Source organism: Mchenga conophoros, linkage group LG4 (genome assembly GCF_057382185.1).
Source record: "Mchenga conophoros isolate Kocher_MC1m ecotype Shallow Benthic linkage group LG4, M_conophoros_male_GT1.1, whole genome shotgun sequence".
Lineage (NCBI taxonomy): Eukaryota > Metazoa > Chordata > Actinopteri > Cichliformes > Cichlidae > Mchenga > Mchenga conophoros.
The window spans coordinates 28,185,932-28,205,355 of NC_140529.1; the positions used below are offsets into that span (position 1 = coordinate 28,185,932).

At 39.2% G+C, this 19,424-nt stretch overlaps 1 protein-coding gene across 1 annotated transcript in view; it reads right to left on the reverse strand.

Moving 5' to 3' along the window:
* Window positions 1–12,031, reverse strand: part of adgrl1a (adhesion G protein-coupled receptor L1a) — a 116,208-nt gene extending 104,177 nt beyond the window's left edge. Inside the window, exon 1 of the mRNA XM_085271496.1 lies at window positions 11,943–12,031. The gene's annotated coding sequence lies outside the window, so the exon portion shown is untranslated. The remainder of the gene's footprint in view (window positions 1–11,942) is intronic.
* Window positions 12,032–19,424: the final 7,393 nt, after the last annotated feature.

Consider the following 19,424-nt stretch of genomic DNA (forward strand, 5'->3'; position numbering starts at 1 on the left):
CCACAAATTCAATATACCTTCAGCAGTTTTGCTGTCTGAGTTTGTTCACCATATTTTAGTAGCTTAATGTAGGGTAGTTCAGGCAAAACAGAAAATCAGTTACTTCATATATTTTCATTTTGTTGTGCATCTGTGGTTATCTTATGTGTTATTAGTTTCTGTGCGCCATAATCCATTTTTTTGTTTATTTTGTAGACGGTAATGAAAATTTAAAATTTGACCTCGCTACTGCTTTTGTTTGAAGTTGTATTACCGGAGGTTATGGTCTACCACATTATTGATTGCTTGTTCTCCAAGTAAATATATGCAGACAATTACACATAACACGGTCGCATATGCAGAAGACACAGGTGACTATTTAATAAATTTTTCTAAATTAATTTGCTGTATAATAACTCGTTTTTATTTTAAATCTGTCATTCACAACAATGTGCTACATTTGATAGCACAGCACATGACACGCAGTGTATTGAGTCACAGTATCTTAAGTTGGCAGATATACTTTGATAGTTATTTGGTGATTGTAAAGGACACATCTTTCATAAAGTAACGGGAACACACATTTGTAAACTTAATAAGTGTCTAAAACAATCCCGACAGAGTCCCGGTTGTACAATAAAACGGCATTTTAAAGCAATGTTCACGAGCATCCCACAATTTACTTCATATGTCATGAATGTTATGTAATGAACACATGCTAACAGCCATGTTTCTTTTTCCTTCATCAAACATTGTAGTCATATATAGAAAGCCTTCCTGAGTGCAGCTCAACATTTCCACATCTCAGAGTCAGACTAAGGCAGATTTTTTGTGTTTCTCCTGTTAAATTTCAAATGACTCTATGGGGAAAAAAAACAAACAAAACTTGAACCTTTCCACTCAAGCCTCTTTATTCTGTGCCGTCTTGAAATGGACATTTTATGCGGTACAAAGCTATTGACTTGCACTGTTGTTTGTGACAAGTAGGCTGCCAAAGCAAGTGGTGGTTACTCAGGACTCCCCTAATGACATTATGGGCCTAATGAGTTTTAATTGGGAGAAGATCTTAACTTGCAGACCTAATTGCATCTGATTAAAGACAATATTAGTTTTACTCCTGGCAAATTGGTTAGGGAGGCTTGGTAAGAGGGTTTTGGATGGCTCAGTTGTCTCCTTATGGAAATATTGCACATATCCCCAAAATGGTCTTGAAGCAATGGAACATAAAGCAAAGGCAGAACCAGGTGAACAAACACTCAGCTTGCAGTGATGATATAACAGAGGCATGCTACAGAGGGAATGAAGGAAGAGGGATAAGACGAGCAGGACTGAAGATTAAGAATTCAACCAGAACAACCCTGTTTCTGACCTCTACAGCTTCTACAGACACTGGGTGATCGTGTGATACGTACGCCTTTAGATTAAGGGCACAGAAAATAAGTCTCTTGTACACAAATCTCACCTCCCGGTTATTATTTTTATCTGCTTCCTAGCAATTCTACTTTCAGTTCTTAATAGCTGAACTGTTGCTAAGCCTCAGTACCAGTATGTGTATTTTTGGATTTTACTTGGCTTACAGTTTTCTCAGGAGTGGGAGCAGTGGAAATCTTCCCTAGAACCCACTTTGCAGTTAAATTTTCCAATCTTCAAAAAAGAAGTATAAAAAAAGTGGGGAGGAGAGGAGACTGCTAATTCTCAAACCTGAGAGCCAATGATCTCATCTATGCCCATCTATTTTCAGGGGCTGATAACATTTAGCTGAGATTTAAATTAACTTTATTTCATCTAACATGCATGGATGTTAAAAAAAAAGAAAGAAAAAAAGTTGTCAGATCTTCAGAAAATTGCATCAGCTGGTATATCGCTCTTAATAAAGTTGTCCTGTCCCTGCAGGACTTGGAAAAGAAATTCTCCTTCACACAATCTAATTTGTTCAAAATCACAATGTGGTAAAAATGATCATGAAGGGTCATCATAGTTTCACTGGGAGAGCGAACTTGCCGTTTACGGACATTGAAGTGTCATTAATTAAAAAAAATGTAATTGTAATTTATTTAATTGATTAAAAGCGGCAGGATAAACAACAACAACTTAAGTTATTACACATAATTATATTATGCTCATGTCTGCATGTTAGTATACACACAAACAAAAACAAGTACACAAAAACACAGTCCTTATTCCCTCCTCGTGGCATCATAAATATATGCCCTGGATCAGCAGTGATTTAAGGCCAGACACAGGAGAGTATAGTAAATTATGCGTGTATGAGGCTTCATTTCCTGCTCTTCTTAAGCACTTGCTTAATTGCCATTCTCACCTGAGCAATTGTATAATTTCCTTTATTTTTCTCCTCCTCTGCCCAGAATATGAGTCTATAATGAGCTGTGGGTGTCCCCCAAAGCTAAGCCTGGCGCCTTGAAATAGGTTTCACTAATTTACCAATTAGTCATAAGATACAATTAGTGTGCAAGTTCCCTAAGTCCATGAGTGCCCCCACCAACGGCCTCCCTACTTTGATTGTTCAATCTCTGCAGTGATCATCACTCCATTACTTGGCTCATGCTCTGGCCCTGCTCTGTTCAGCATCGCTACAAAAGCGAAGTCCCACCTGCACTTTGGATATTACTCTAACCCTATGTGCCTCTGAGGGAATCGGTGTGGGAGTGGGAGTGTGTGAATGTGTCTACGTCCGCAGCTCTGGGTTTCTGTTTAAGTGCAGCTGGGACCGGTTTCACTGACCAAGAGGATGAGAGCTGAGGAGGGGAGGGGTGGGCGTCTGGAGACTACAAAACTTATGAGAACTGAGATAAGTTACCAAGCAGCAAAGTGAAAGTTTGCTGGAGGTGCAAATCTAATTTATGGTTGGAGAATACCGTGTTGTGTTTCTCGCCTTAGTTCGCTCAGCCATTAAAACTAAACCCGAGGACAAATAAGAAATAAAAAAACAAACAAACCAAAAAAACAACACAACAAATATCAACGCTGCTACGCTCGCTGCTGGTTGTTATTATGCTGTGCGTGAGGCTCTGGGTGTGCAGTGATCAATATGTGAGAGGTCATTTGTCAGTGCCTTTTCCAGGGTGAAGGTAGTTCATTTTTCTTGATGGGAATACAGCCATCTTATATTGGATTTCTAATAATTTCTAATAATTGCAGCATATTACCTTCTGTTTTCATCAGGGTCTTATGCATCTTATCTACGAGTAGGTGGGGTCAAGATAAAATAAAATTACAAACTTATTGCTCGGGGAAAATACAACCAAATTACACAAACAGTAATGCAACAACTAATAAATGCTGATTTTTTTTAATTATGTTATTATTCTATTAATGCAAATGGTCTCAGGGATAAAAATAATTAGCACATTAAGATTTGTACCCAAGAGACAAGTTATCAAAGTTAATATGTTTTGCCTCTTGATGTGTATGTTGCATCTTAATTTAATATAGTCTTTAGGTTCATGTGTAAGAAACAACAAATGTTAACAAAAACGTTTTATTATTAGTCCATATTTCAAAAGCAAAAATGTGCAGAAATGTGCTAAAGAACAATCAATTGCATAAAACAGTGAGCCAGGTTTTAGCTTCAGCACCTTCTCAGTTAGCAGAGACTGAGGCAGGAGTTTCTGTGTTGATTGCTATTGGCATAAAGGGACACTTACAGTGCGATCACACCAAACATGTTTGGAGCGCTTTATTGGAACTGTGGAACAGTTACTGTGAGCAAAAACAATGCCATTTGATCAGCAGATAACTGCGCTGAGACTGAGGGAGGGCTAACTATGAGATAGAAAGAGACAATTTTTTATGATCTCTGTGCAATAAACCCTCGCAGTTTACTCACAGTGACTCTTCATGTCAGCAGACATGTGTAAGCTGCGGCACAGACTCCAGTATAGGTGACGAGCCCTGCATTTATTGCTGCGGCTGACTTCAGTCCTGTTTGATTTGGAGAAACTTCTCTGAGAACAGAAGAGCTGTTTTATTTGTTTCCAGCACAGCCCAACAAAACTAACCTTGGTTTAATAAAGAAATCATTCAATAATAACTGGAACCTTGGCGTGATTTTACACCGCGCATTGCTTGAGTCGCTTTTTTCACACAACAGAAGTGCAAAATAAACACTTGGTTAACTTTTCTGAGGAGTTTAAAGAGCAGTTTGTCACCTGCAGCTTTTAATCAGCAACTATTTTCTGTTCCTTTACTTACAAAAACAAAAATAATCCAGAGATTGATTAAATGTTGAAAATGGTATAAAGTATGTTGTCCTAGGAGCCATCTTTAAAAATCAACATGAAAAGCTTATTTCCTATAATTGCTCAAACACATAAACCATTGCATGTTTTGCCTGTTTAATGCTTCTTTGCACTCGTATTAGAAAAAGTTTGGCTAACATTATCTGTAACTGCATGCAGCTCGGAAACAGAAAGCAAACAGTAAACTGTGAAGCTGAATTCAATTAGATAAAAATAAAGGAACCCTGGATTGTTAACCTTGTGAATGTTTTTTTATCCCAGTGCAATGGTGGACTCCGAACATAATTATTATACTGTACAGGCCATTAATGAATGTAAGCACAGTGAAAGACTCGTTAAAAAGTAGTAACATAAAGTTATTAGAAGTTGTTCATTTAAATCAAAATTGTAAATGTGCTTATGAAGCCCGTGAAGACGATGCAGCCCAGGCAACATACGGGGTAAATTAAAAAATCATGTAAATTTGTTCATTTATATGAAAAATATAGGTTGGTTTAGAGTTATCCTCGCACTACACTCAAAAGTAATAATATGCATATATTTCACAAAAAAATAAAATAAAAAATATTTTTGTGGTACTCTAAGTTACGTTAAGGCAAATGGCATCGCTTTTTTCCCACTAACACCCTCCAACACCTGTTCTGAAAGCATGCAACTTTGAGAAAAGTAGAAAAGTAGGTGGATGTTTTTTAGTGCTGGAGATGCACACAATGCATTTATTCAAATTATCAGTACTATTGTCTACCAGGATTGTTCTTAACGTCTTTATGGGACTTGGGGAAAGAACTTGAATTTTTTTTAACGTTATCGTGAGTGACCTAGAGTGGATTTTTATTGCGTCTGACCTCCTGAAGTCTGAAAATGTTCCTGTATCAATAGAAACCTTAAATCCCTGAGTAATAGGTTATAATTAAAGCATATAATTTAGTCAATTAAGCTGCAAAGCAGTTTAAATTAAAAAAGTTACATCCCATCGGTGCATATCAAATATGTATATCCATTTATTGACTTGTCATTTTCCTCTGTGTCTTTCACAAACCTTTATATCAGCTACTCCCTCTCTCTCTCCCTCTCTTTCATTGTACCTTCCTCTCTCACTCACTTCCTCTCAGAGGTTCATTCCCCTCATGCTAATGGACAAACTCCCTCCCCCCCATGTCTATCTAATCAAAAATCAATTAAAAACACCTCGCCGCCGAGTCTCCAGAGCTGAGGCTAGGTTGAGGGTGGAATAGAAACGCTTCCCGCACCTCTTTCTCTCCCTTTCACAATCGCTCGTCTCTCCCCCTCTCTCTTACTCACTGCCTCTCACTCACTCTTCCACCTATGGTCTCGCTCACTCTACCCTAAGCTCCGCCCTCCTGTCTACTGGAAGTTGGCAACATGATTTACGAGAACGGAGAACTTAATTTATATATTTTTTTCCTCTTGCATCCTCTCATTTATTTATTAGATTTTTCTCCCAGCCGCCTCTTCCTGTCTCTGGTGTGGAGGGGAGGAGGAGGATAGAGGGAGAGAGAGGATAGGATTAGATGGAGAGTGGTCTCGGGGCAGACCAGTAGACTGGCAGGCCTGCAGACATGGAACAGATCTGTCCCACACTTAATGGCATTAGTGCCGTCCCTGAAAGGGGGAGGGGAAGCCAGCAGGGAGACAGGCTAACATATTAAAACTGCTTCTATACCAGACGCTTGTCTACTCCACTCAAACTCTAACTTCAACTCCAACTCTCTTTCTTTCTGGGTGTGTTTGTGTTGTGCAATTGAGTAAGTGTCGGCTCTTAGCTGAGATGTGATATTCTGTGTTTAAACAAATTTAAACAGCAGACCGCATCAGAGTTATTTCTTTCTAAATATGCTCACACTGCACTCGCTGCAGGGGTAGCACTGAGCCAGTGCCCATCCTGCACACATGTGGATTCAGGCAGAAAACTTGCTTTCCCATTGTGTCAGGTGCAAATAGGCTTCAGCTCAATAGCTAACATAGCCCACGGTGAAAGTGACATCTCTGTCGACTCTGTCTGTGTGGATAAAACTACAATCACTCCTTCCTCTGCACTCTCTCCTTAACTCATTTACACTTACCCTCTTCCCACCAGGATTTTACACATCTTACCAATCTGTGTGACTTTGGTGTGATCAGTGTTGGATTGCTGACTGTCAGCACACCTTCCAAAACTAAATCCAAGCCTCGCGGCACCCTCGGAGCCTCAAATTACCCTCTCTAACCTTCCTGGGCAGCACACTCATATGACACACCACTAGAGTTCCAGGAGCATTCAGAAAATGCAAGAAAAGGGGAGTGAAAAGGAGGAAGAAGCCAGTATAAGGTGGAAGACTGGAGTCAGCAACAAAAGACCAGAGACAGAAAAGAGTCAGTGCAGACATAGAGAGGAGCACTCTCCTTAAAAATGCACATATCAAGTGAATGAGACCATGAAGTGGCTGGGGTAGAGGAAGTTGCCAAGGAATGTGAGAGGACAATGACAGACAGGTGGAGCCAACATGGTGTGTCTTTTGATGGATGGAGCAGAGAGTTAGTAAATATACATGGACCCCGCCCTCCAGCTCTTTCAGCTGTCTCAGCACAGCCTGGCGTGGATGGATGGTAGGATTTTTTTTTTCTCCCTTTAAGAAAAGGTTAAGTCACAACAATATTGTTGTGGATCATAGAAATATTAGCAATACTTCCCTCTCTGTCAAGCGAGTTTGATTTATCCATCTTCCTCTGAGCATGCTGCGGAAGAAAAGGAGGAGGGAAAGCAGGGACAGGGGGAGATCGGTAGACACTAACAGCCTGGGGAGTGTTTTCTCTTTATCTGTGTGTCACAAAGGCCACCCCTAGGTACTGCAAATGTGTCTGGGAACAGCTTTAGAGAGAGGTATTGATCCTACTGAGTACTCCTACTGTATATAGCCAAGCTCTGCCCACATCCTTGCACCCTGAGGAAAACTATACAGGAACGAGCCGTGCTAAAGGTCACCCTCTGATGGAGATAGGAGCTGCAAGTGTCTATGCATGCCAATGTCTTAACTAGCTTCAAGCACTATTATTAAGTTGAAATACATGCACGCGTGCATAGTTATGTGTAGTGATTAATTCTGTTGCCCCAGAAAATTGGGCAGGGAAAACAAAAAATAAACCATCAATATTTTAATAATATATTAATAATTGTTTACAGAATATTTATGATCATGTGGATAAAGCAGTCACCCAGAGTCCAGAAATGATCAAGATAAGTTATTGCTTATTTTTAAGCAACAAATTATACATTACAAAGCTTTTCTGTCACCCATCCATTACTGCAGCTCCTCATGCTTTTAATTTTTTCTGCTAGTTGCTCGGTTCAAGGTAACACATCAATTCCGGTAACTACATTAGAATTTTCTGTCCCTCACTGTCTCTAAATTATCCTGCAGAAAAAGCAAATTATTAGCAAATCACATTTTGACATTGTGAACAAAGTTACAACAAGGTTGAGTTCATATTGCTACACAATAAACACAATTGCAGTGTACTGCGCCACGCACTGTTAGGCACATGTTTACAATACTGCATCAAAATTTTGAGTAAACATGTTTAAATGCTTAGTAAATACATTTCACTTCACTCACATGAGAGTCGAGAATATGTTCCGTTAAAATACTCACTTAAGACTTTATTGTGAACATTGTAAGTAATCTTATTTATCTGTCCATTGCTTAGCAATTTCTTTAAACACTGGATGCTGAAATGGTTTATTGGATGCAGTGTTATGAGCAGCTGTATGTGTTTAGCCTGCAGTTAATTCTGGATGGGAGTGAATGTCCATTAAATGTAATCTTGTTTTTCAGTCCAGCGCTCAAACCACAACTTCAGAGAATTGGCCACCGATGAAGACATCATCCATCATCCTACTGACACTCTGCCAGAACACTTGGAGATAAATATGGAGGCTTTTCAAGTTGTACCTGTCTTTTAGAAACCACATAAACCAACATAGAGCATGCTAGAATCATAATTCAAATTTATTTCTGCAAATCTAAAGTGTAAAATATGCCTATTCATCAGGCACTTCTCACTTTGTCAGCAGCACCTTTTATCCAGCATCATTATTTCACATTTTGATGCCCGGTGTTTATGTTTGTGTGTGCCTCTGTGTGTGCATATGTGCAAGCTTTTCAACCTCATCTAACCTCCTGAAAATGTATGAAGAAAACCAAAAATGATCCACTCACAAATTCGAGTTCTTGCTTTAATGAAATAGTGCTTTTGCAGCTAATCTGAGGAGTCCAGTAGAACACTTATCTCAGCATCAACAGTGCTGCAGAAAAAAAGCTGCCATAATCGGATTGCTGGAGCTCTAAAAGGTTTTCTGTACATGGGTTCCTCGCTACGCCACTGGGCTCCAGGGCCAGACTGGGCACTGAAGCCTGACTGCCAAGCGGACTGTCGCTGTACAGGCTGATAAAGTCCAGAGAATCATCAGTTTCTTTGTTTGCCACCACAAGTCTACAAGTAAGATGATACTAATTACAGGCTTTCAATATGTGATTGAATCAGCAAGCAACAGAGATGCAGAAGTTCACAGATACACAACACCCACACCTCTTCCACGCTAAAATGATACACTATGTAGATATTATGGTATCTGTACATGCTCTCTCCCTCTCTCGCTCTCTCTCACACACACACAGACACACAAATTTTAGACTCTGATTTGCTTTTGTTCTTTTTTTCTCACTGTACACCTACACATCAGTCCATGGACTCACACAGAGGAATTCATCTATCAGTGGTTCACTGTGCCCTGAAGCAAGTGAGAGCTGCAGCAGACATTGATCAAACTGACTTCTAACATGAAGAAGTTCAAAATCGCACTTTTCAAATCCCTTTACTGCCAGCAACCTTCCACTACTGAAATAAAAGAAGGCACACACACACGCACACACACACGTTATTACACCCTGTTGTGTGGCAAACGTGAGCACAAAAACACAAAGATGCCCATTCACAGGCAGTGTTACAAAATGCTACATAACCCTGGCATTTTTAGATCGTGCTCACGCATAAATGGCAGCGATGCCATTCACACTCCTCAAGTGAATGACTGGGAAAATAATTCAGTAATAAATCAGTAATAACAAAACAATTAAAAAGTGAACATGAAAACAATGAGTGAATGGTCTGTCGCACTCAAATTATACGTCTGCATCAACTTGCGCCATAACCGCAATTTTAACTCTACAATCCTTAAAATGTAACTACACAGCGGATAAAAGGAGTTTCTGGTTACTACCTAAGTTAGGACATAAATCTATGTCCAGCAGAAGCTTAAATCAAGCTTTAAGCAGCCAGGTGGGATTTAGGCTTTATCTTCTTCATGAATTAGTCTTTTAAATTAGCACATTGTATCAACACATTATGCACACAGTATCCTTTCTCATTCCCTCAGTTTAGTGATTTGCACCTTCAAATTGCTTAATTTATTTAATTGAATTAATAATTTGTGCCCTCAAACATTTACATCACACAATCAAATTCCTTCCAATTATAACTGTTATCACCTCCTTTTCATTCATTTCATTTGTCCTAGCCTTTGAAGAGTTCTTGCAATAGAAGCTGCAATTTAAAACCTTTTTATCAGCTTCGGATTCGCTCTATGTTACTTAAACATATTTCAGAGGATAGCGGGTGAACTCTGTTGAAAAAGAATTAGTCCTAAAATGAAGTGAAGGGTAAGTAGTTTCAAATTCAGCCATCTCGATTACCAAATTCCTTCCTTTGGTTCAGATATGCTTTCTGAATTACTCAAAAATAACAGACACCCATCTTCCTCCTCCAAACGAAGCCTGTTTGGCGACCGCAAAAGTCAAGGAAATGTACCATCTTTTTGCACAGCAGCTCCAGAGTTATTAGCCTTTGTTCCAACTGTTTTGCATATTCAGCCTCCCTTCCAGCCCACATAGATGTTAATTCACTCCCACACAAACAGATCGGTGTGAACAGGGCAAACATATTTTCCATCTCTCTCTCTCTCTCACTCTCTCTCACACTCTCTCAACTGTCTTTCACTGCTTTTAAAGAACTGACATCTAACACACTTCACACAACTGGGAACGCACATGTCCATACACACACTTATGCACGCGCACACACACAAAGGTGCAGAAAGTCCGTTTTTGTGAGTCTCTCTCAGTGTGCTGGATCAGCTGAAATAGGATCCATCCCTCAGATCCCGCTGTACCTCTCACACATACTGATGTAGTCTGATCTTCTGTCAGAGAGATGGCCTGCAGGGAGCGAGTCAGGGGCTTATAGCACAGCCTCCTGAGACCATCTCAGCCAGATGCTCAAGGAGTTGGAAAGCAAGAAAACAATAGCCACTACAGACAGCCAGAGATATTAAGGGGCCAGGGCTGCTATTCTGCGAGCCTGAGCTGCTTTACTCTGCTTTATAAGACATCACCACACAGCTCACGTCTGGCAAGTCACCAGAGTTTTGACGTGAGACAAATGTAGTATATAGTGATATGCCTCAGGACAAGTGCACATACTCGCTAACACACTTGTGCACATTTGTACAAAGGGACACACGCGGACTTAGTTCCCTATGGCAAAAGTGTCACAACAGTGGTCAAGAAAACACACTGTGTCGAAGCAAATCTACTGAACAAAGGCTTCATGTGAGTGCATGACTGAATTCAAATAGCCACAGCTCTGACTTTCCAACACGTATTCTTTTACAGACAGGGTTTTATTTTGAATTTGTTTAGCCAACATTTACACAAGTTACAACCAATTTCGTAATCTATGTGATGTATGTGTCTGCTTGTTATGCAGCTTGAAAACGAAGGTGTTGCAGCTGTAATCACAAAAAGTGTGATTCACAAAAATGCTACAAGCAGCAATGAACATGTTATAGCCAGTGAAATTAATACATTGAAGAAAAATAATACATGGGAAGAGTAAGCTGGAGTTATTATAGGTTAACGTTAGTCACCCTTGAATACCAATTTATCAAATTCTCTTAGCATGTTTCATGAAAAAGGATTTTTCTCGCACGCATGCATATTTATGACATGCACAGAAGGGCAGGTCATAAATATAGAATGACTCGCCTTGTTGTGACAATGTTGCATTAATTTCTTCTTTGAATACCGTTTTTCTCCCGCGAGAGCAGTGCTCCACTGCTGAGGCACATCCCCCTCTTTTTTTCTCACTTCTTTACTACTCTCTTTACATGAGAATGTGTAAATATGGAATTATTGAGAAATTGATTGTTGCTCTCTTCTGTCCAGTGTGGCCTTCCTCCCATTAATCTCTAATGCCTGCAGAGGAAGCTAAAAATCCATCTGGGGCCATCGCTGCAGACAATTGTCTGAAAGACCCATTCCATCCAAATTGAATTAGAATCAATGTGGAGCATACACAAGCAAGAGCATCATTAGATGAAGAGATGTAAGCAAAGAGAGGGACAGTGAAATAGAAGGAGCCAAAACTAAGGGCATCACTTTTCTCCTTTCCAACAATCTTATCAAACCTTCCAATGAGAGCAATAAATATTTTATTTTTTTTATTCTTGGAGTGTTCATCATTACATCTGTATGTTATTTGTGTATTTTTTTTTTACAAAACATGTTAACACACAGAAAAATCTCCCAGGTTTTCCAAGTGACTGTTGAGCCTAGTCTTTAGCCTATAAATGATATAAATATCACTTACTTTTAGTAGAAAAAATGAAGATGCAGAGTGAGAAGAGGAAGAGGAGGAAAAGGAAGAGGATGAAGCGACGGTGAGCCACATGCAGACACAGCTGGTGTGACCGTGCTGCCTGAGTGAAAGCAAGATGGGTGACTGAGACTGAGAAAAAGATGAAAGGATGCGGCAGGGTACAGTAGAAGAAGAAGAGGCGTACTAAAGTCAGACTGAAAGCAGGTCAGTGACAAATGAAAATACAAGGTGACTGCTATGTCTGTCAGAGGGGTAAAAGCTACAGCTATGAGTGAGGAATATATGGTTCAGAACCTGAAGAGAAGTTGGGGGGAGATTGGTGAGTGTTAGTTAGTGAGATTTGTTCATCCAGAGGCGAAGAGAAGAGATACTTTAGAGAAAGCAAAGCTAAAAAGTAACGAGGATAGAGTAGGCGGACGATTTAAGCAATTTTGAAACTGATACAGTTTGTAGGCAGGAGAGTTGTGTGAGGGGGTTGAGACAGGAAGAGAGGAGATATGGTGTGAAAAAGAGATACAGAGAGAGCAAGATATGAGAGAGGGTGATATAGAGATAGATAGGCCGGCTTGGAGTGAGACAGAGTTATCGGCCATGATCGATCTGGCCGGCTGATGCCAAATGGGGGGTGTAATGATGGGTAATGATATGAGCCTGAAGAGTGGGCATCGTGTGTGTCTGTGTGTGTATGTCCTGGATCTGTGACCACACAGTGGCTAACACTTTCATTAATAGAGCCAATTCATCGAACTTCACAGCGATGGTTTAATAGACACCCCCGTGCAGTGCACATACATGCCACAACAATCATATTACAAGTGTTTTCTCTCTCTCAGTGTCTTTGTCTCCCACCACCTTGTCTGGAGATCTGTCCACGGTCCTCCTTTGGCTGTGTGTTCATTGCAAGTCTTTGTGTGCCCCCACACCCCCCATCATCATCTGTCACTTTAGTTTCTCTCCATCATTACTTTTTCATTTATTTCTCACCCACCAAGAATCTCTGTGAATCTGTTCCTGTTTTTCAACTCAACCTGTCAAACATGCATTGCAGCTGGGTTGTGCAACATTTCAATTGATAAAACACATAGTATGCCAAGCCATACAAACATGCACACACACATACCCACAATGACATGTTTATCTGCACACCCTTGGCAGACCTACTGACTCTAAAACAGTTTCCACAGCAACATGAAGTGGCTAAGAATAATGTATTCAGTTATGGCTGGGGATGATTAGCATTATCCTGTTCTGTTTTAGAATCAGTGTTAGACTCATCTCACACTGTTTTACAGAAACTTCAGAGTTGACTGAAACCTAATCATTGCAATAATACAGCCATTAGCATGGATATATGATTTAAAATGAGCAACAGTTTGCCTTGAATAGCAATGCTAGATTGAAAGCATGCAAAACTATACAGACCGGCTGAACAGTCATAAAAATGCATGCCCACTGGCACTATTCAATGGATGGACTAGTCCGTGGCCATTACTATGGTAACCAAATCCAATTCAGAAATTTAGGCCAAGATCACATCTTTCAGAACTGACTATTTTCCAACATTTGACCATACTGAGTCACTCACAACCAGGCTGAATCTGTGACAAGAGGAATAAACAGTTTTTCAGACACTAAATCAAACCAACATTTGCATATATTTATATTCAACAGTCCAGCATTCAACTGACTTCCTTTTTCTTCATTCCAGAGGTAGTGTAAATTCATCTTGAGGTGTGGGCAATTCAACAATTTCACAAATAATACAACTTTCCTTATTAAATTATATAAAAATGTTCAAGGTGATCAAGTTAAAATAAAATCTGCGGAAATTTAGACTTTAAACTCTAGCTGTCTGAAAGGCAGCAGAGGTTTGTAACATCACTCTTGGCTAAACTCTAGAATTAAAAAAAAATCAAAATAAGTACAGAGGAAACTTTACACCTTTCTTCCGATCCACAGCCAAATAGACCTTGAGCAGGTGCATTTTGGGGAACTTCCTAATTATTTGGCAAATATTGTAACATTCATTATGTTGCTATAGAGCTACAGCAAATTAAGATTATGAAAAAAAGAGGTAAGATAGAGAGACACAGACAGACAGACAGACAGATAGATAGATAGATAGATAGATAGATAGATAGATAGATAGATAGATAGATAGATAGATAGATAGATAGATAGATAGATAGATAGATAGATAGATAGATAGATAGATAGATGGATAGATAGATAGATAGATAGATAGATATTATTACATGGTTACACCTGCTGTTTTCTTGTTTGTTTTTTTGGATCACTTTTTATTGAGTAATCCTTTTCTGATCAGATGTAATTACTTGTGCTTTGAATTGGTCTGAGCTTTGTTAAAGCTTGAGTCCCTCTTGATTGGCATCTTGGGAACGTTTTGGTTGGATGATGTTTTTGAATAAATTACTTTGGCTGATGCCCACACTTTAATTCCACTTTTGTTTTTTGGTTGCTTGAATTTTGGCAAGGCATTGTGGTGTTTTTGTTTGTAGCTGCAGGCCATGTGGTATTAGACATGTGCTCTGGTGCTCATTCAGGGAGCAACACTTTGATTTGGACTTGCTGTTCTGAGGTTTACTAATTTCTTGTTGTAATACCTGCAAGGATGGATCTGCCAGTTGAAGTGGATACTACGTGCACTCTTCTGTGAGGTAGTTAAACATTTTGAAACAACTTTTTCTACAATGCCATTTTTCTGTAGTAGTAGTTTTCCCTTAACCTTAATTTGATCCTAAAAACATGGTTGCTGGGTCGGAAAGCTAGAGCTGGTAGGATGAGTAGAGCCAGTTGGAATTTACGTGGCAGGATGGGGTGGGGCAATTGTCTTCCCACTGTCTCAAGAAAGTACTAAGCCTACTCTTACTGGTAATTGGCTGACATGGGAGTGTAGTCAGCTAATGCAACTCCCCGGTGCCTTCTGGCATATAAAGCCAGTTCAAATGAACTGTTCATTCTTCCTTCTCCATTCCAAATGGCATCAAACATCCCTGATATTTGTATCTTTGTTACTTTATGTTTTATAAGTTATCTTATCACTAATCCTCCTTGTCACTTATGTTTAGCCAGTTTATAACACTAGCTAACATTTTCTTTGTTGTCAAAAATCAACAATGACTAGACAAAGAACTACGTTAAAGCAGATAGATTCTTCTTGACTTTATAAAATTTTTAATTCAGCTTAATTTTATTTTATTTATACAAGAGCAATTCACAAAAAGAGTTGCCTTGTAGTATGAAAACCAACAATATTACAGAGAAAACCCAACAATCCGTCAACTCCCTATGAGCAGCGTTTGGTAATAGTGGGAGGGAAAAGCTCTGGTTAACAAGAAGAAGTCTCTGGCAGATTCAGGCTCAGGAAGTGGCTGACCAGGTGGGGGGTGGGGGGGAAGAGAAGGAAGTAAAGGGAGACAGGACGAAGGCCACTCTACAGGAGAGAACCCCAGAGTTTAATAATTACTAACGATTACCTCCAAATCCAGACTGGGAGATGGGAGAAACCTCTAGCTGCCACAAGTAAGCCACCAGTCTGAGAGAGAAATGTCTGTAAGAATAATACGGCACTATGATGAGATTCTGTATTAGGGTAGATTCATCTTAGGTTCAATTCTGAATTTAATAGGAAGCCAGTGAAGAGAAAATAAAATTGGATAAATATGGTATCTCTTTCAAGTTTCAGTTAGTACTCTTGCCGGAGTGTTCTGGAACAACTGAAAGCTTTTAAGAGCAGCATGACAATAATGTATTACAATAGTTCAGCCTAGAAGTAACAATGAACTTTTCACTCTGAGACAGGATGCTTCTAATTTTAGAGATATTGTGCAGATGAAAAAGTGCACATTGAAGGACATATCCTGGTCAAAAATGACTCCAGGTTTCCTCACAGTGTTACTGGAGGCCAAGGTAATGTCATCCAGAGTAAGTATCTGTCTAGACACCATGTTTCTACAATATTTCTAGGGCCAAGTACAATAACCTAAGTTTTGTTTGAATTAAGAAGCAGGAAATTAGAGGTCATCTAAGCCTTTATGTCCCTAAGAGATTCCTGCAGTTGAACTAATTGGTGTGTGTTATCTGGCTTCATGGATAAATAAAGAGGATAGAAAGAACTAAAGGGTACACCTTCAAGCCCAAAGAGATCATATCCTCCAGGATTGATATATCTCATCACAGGACAAAAGGTGATGACTGAGAAATAGCCACTGTTTATTTGCTGTCTAACCACAGAAATATATTAAAGCCGACCTATTCTTTTAGTCATCGCAATGAGTGAAAAATGTGCATTACAATAGTAAAGTGCAAGGCCTTCATGTGCCAACAAAACAGCTTCTTGCCATTGATTCTCCAACTCTGCAGAACTCTGACAACATGTTTCCAAAACGTCTCACCCTAATGTGATATTTGATGATGGTGGTGGAGAAGAATGGCTCACAAACTTCCACATGCCTGTTAAAACTGTTACTGTTAAAATCTAGAATATGATGTTTAAAACTCAAGGCTGCACACCATGCCTCTTCCATCTTTATAGACGCATCAATTTATCAAGGATCTGCAACATCCATGGTGATTTATTTATTAGAATAATGTGAGGCTGAAGATTAAAGTGAGACAAGAGATGGGCTCCCATTGCTGGAGACATTGTTGGATTATTTGATCGAGGGTGTTCTACAGTGGACAACTGACTGAAATTAATTTCTGCTTATGAATTACTCAAGTGATTTACAGTCTTTCATAACGATACAACTGAATCCCAACTATAGAACTTAACTTTATAAGGCAAAATAAATGTTGTCCCTCCAAGTTTTTCTGACTGTGAACAGAGGTTAAGGTCTTTCTGAAATCAATAGTGCAAATGAAATTAATGTTTTTTTAATGTTTGTCTCAAACATTATTCATACTATCTGTCAATTTGAATAACTAAATTGGATGTTTCATTCACATTATGCGACTTGATTTCACACAAGGTTTTTGCCGTAGAAAATTCAAATGATGATGAGTTTCTAATGAAAGCCTGCTGAGGACTGAATATAGGAAACAGTAAACGGAGACCAAGCATCGGCCCATTATCTTTTCTTCAGCAACTCCTCCTCACAACTTCACAAGCTGTCCCTAAAAAAAAAACACTTATGTGGACAAACTGGCAAGTGAGGACGAGGAAAATAAATGAGAGGGAAAGGGTGGTTAATGAGAAATGCTATTTTTACTGCTTTGATGTCCCCATCCACATAAGCACACAGCTTAGACAAAAACAAATTAGAGATGTCGACTGCATCCCAAAGACATTAAAAACATATTAGCACAACAACCATTTGAGACTGTGTCCATACACATGCACATGTGGCGTGTGCGTGTCTGCATTTCAAATTCAGAGAAAGTATGCTCAATGTATTTCTTAGCAATTGTCCACACTGGCTGGCATTATGCATATCAGCGTGAGCAGTTGTTCCTTGTGGCTAATAGTAGACAAAATATCAACATAATGACACCATAGTTTCTGCACGGCTAGATGACTCAGAGGCATAGCATGATTCATTTCCCCACCGAGAACTCTATAGAATACAGATCAACACATCCACAGAGATCTAAAGGCACTTTATCTAACTTTTGAAAATGATACTGATCATCATTTTTCTGTTTGCTCCTCAGGTATTGTCCATTTTAACTGGATACTAGAGCTGGTTGAAAAAAAAAGAAAACTACAGAAAGACTGAAAGGCAGAACAACTAAATCAACATATGCAGAAGGGAAAAGGTTTTAAGAGTTTCCCAATTACAACGCTGTCGCATTAATAAGAAGATTGAATCGAGCTGCACCACCTTTGCCACCTCTCACTTGTCGCTGTGGGCACGACAACATTCAAAAGCTTTGGTAAACTTTGCTTGTTAGCAAGTATTGAGTAAATAAGCAACCCACCACTCTTCCTGGGAATTTGCATGACTTTGTGGTAGACAGAACTTTATTTTTGTTTTTTGGTAACAAGGTTCATATAAAAAAGAAACCCCAGAAACTTAATCATCTTCTGCTGCAAAGATATTCTTCCACATCTGGTAAAAAATTTTGCTAGCCCATTTCTCTTAAAGTAAGACGTGCAGAGACTGACATTGCCCATTTTTTGGATAAAGTTTCATTTGTTCTCCTCCCACACCTTCTTTTACAGCAGTTATTCACCTCTCATAAATGGATTCTATATTTTCTTTTTGTCCGTTAAAACTGAGTGTAATATCTAAAGTCGGGATGTCGGATAAAATCTGGTTCGGTAAAACTTACTGTGGAACATATGACTAGTGTAAAATAAATAAAATTTGTGTTATATTTTTAAAGCTGGTCCAGCAGTACATGCACGTTTAGGGGATATGAATCCATCCCTTTGAATCTGTTGTCCCTCCCTGTGCTTATAAAGAGGCTAGTGACCTCGCAGCATCGTAAAATCAAGATGGCAGACTGTAGTTTGAAACATTCAGCTGGAGGCAACCTTTCAGATTTTCATTCAATAAAGAAATTGTAGTCTTTCACTAAAAGGCTTCCAACAAGAAGAAGGATAAGACATCTTTAGAGATGCAGAGCTGTAAAAGCTACAAAAGGGTCAACAAAGCTCTGGTTTCAATTATGGTTCTGTTTGTCATGGGCTGAGATCCTAGCCCTGCAGGGGTTCTGAACGTCATTTACACCACATTTAATTAAAGTATAGCTGTTTTGTTTTACAAGCTTTATAAAAAAAATACTTCTCTAAATACTTCGTCTTCCCCCTAACTATTCTGTCACAAAATACACAGCCCAGAGTCATTACTACATTTTGTATAACTCTACACTGTTCCCCACTAAGGCTAGGTTTAGCTATAAAATTTGATTGAGATCAGGGACCTAAAAGTGTTGATTACTGGTATTTGTAAGATAGAACACTTTGCATCAAAATGACTCAATAACTAATTTTTAACCACATCAATGGTCATACAGATTAGTAAAAAAAAATACCAATCAGTCAATCCATTCACTGGAAGAAATCAAAATGGGTTTGGAAATAAATTAGTATATCACTGTATATCTTTTGTAGGACTCCAGATTCTAACAAAAACTACACAAACAAGATGCATCCACACTACAAAGACAACAAAAAGGAAAACAAAAAAAAGAAGAGAAGGAAAATGGGGGTGTTCATGACATTAAGGAAATGGCAATGACACAGACCATTCACTGTATCTTTGGGAAATGAGAGGAGACAGACGAAATGAGGGGAGGTTGGTTAAAATGAAGAAAGCTGAAATGGCTGCAATAACTGACCACGGACTCTAAACCACAGTCAATACATCTAAGTGGATTTTAGCTGTGCCACGATAGAAGAAATGCTCCAGCATGCCCGCAGTGTACACACACACACACACACACACACACACACACACACACACACACACACACACACACACACACACACACACACACACACACCCC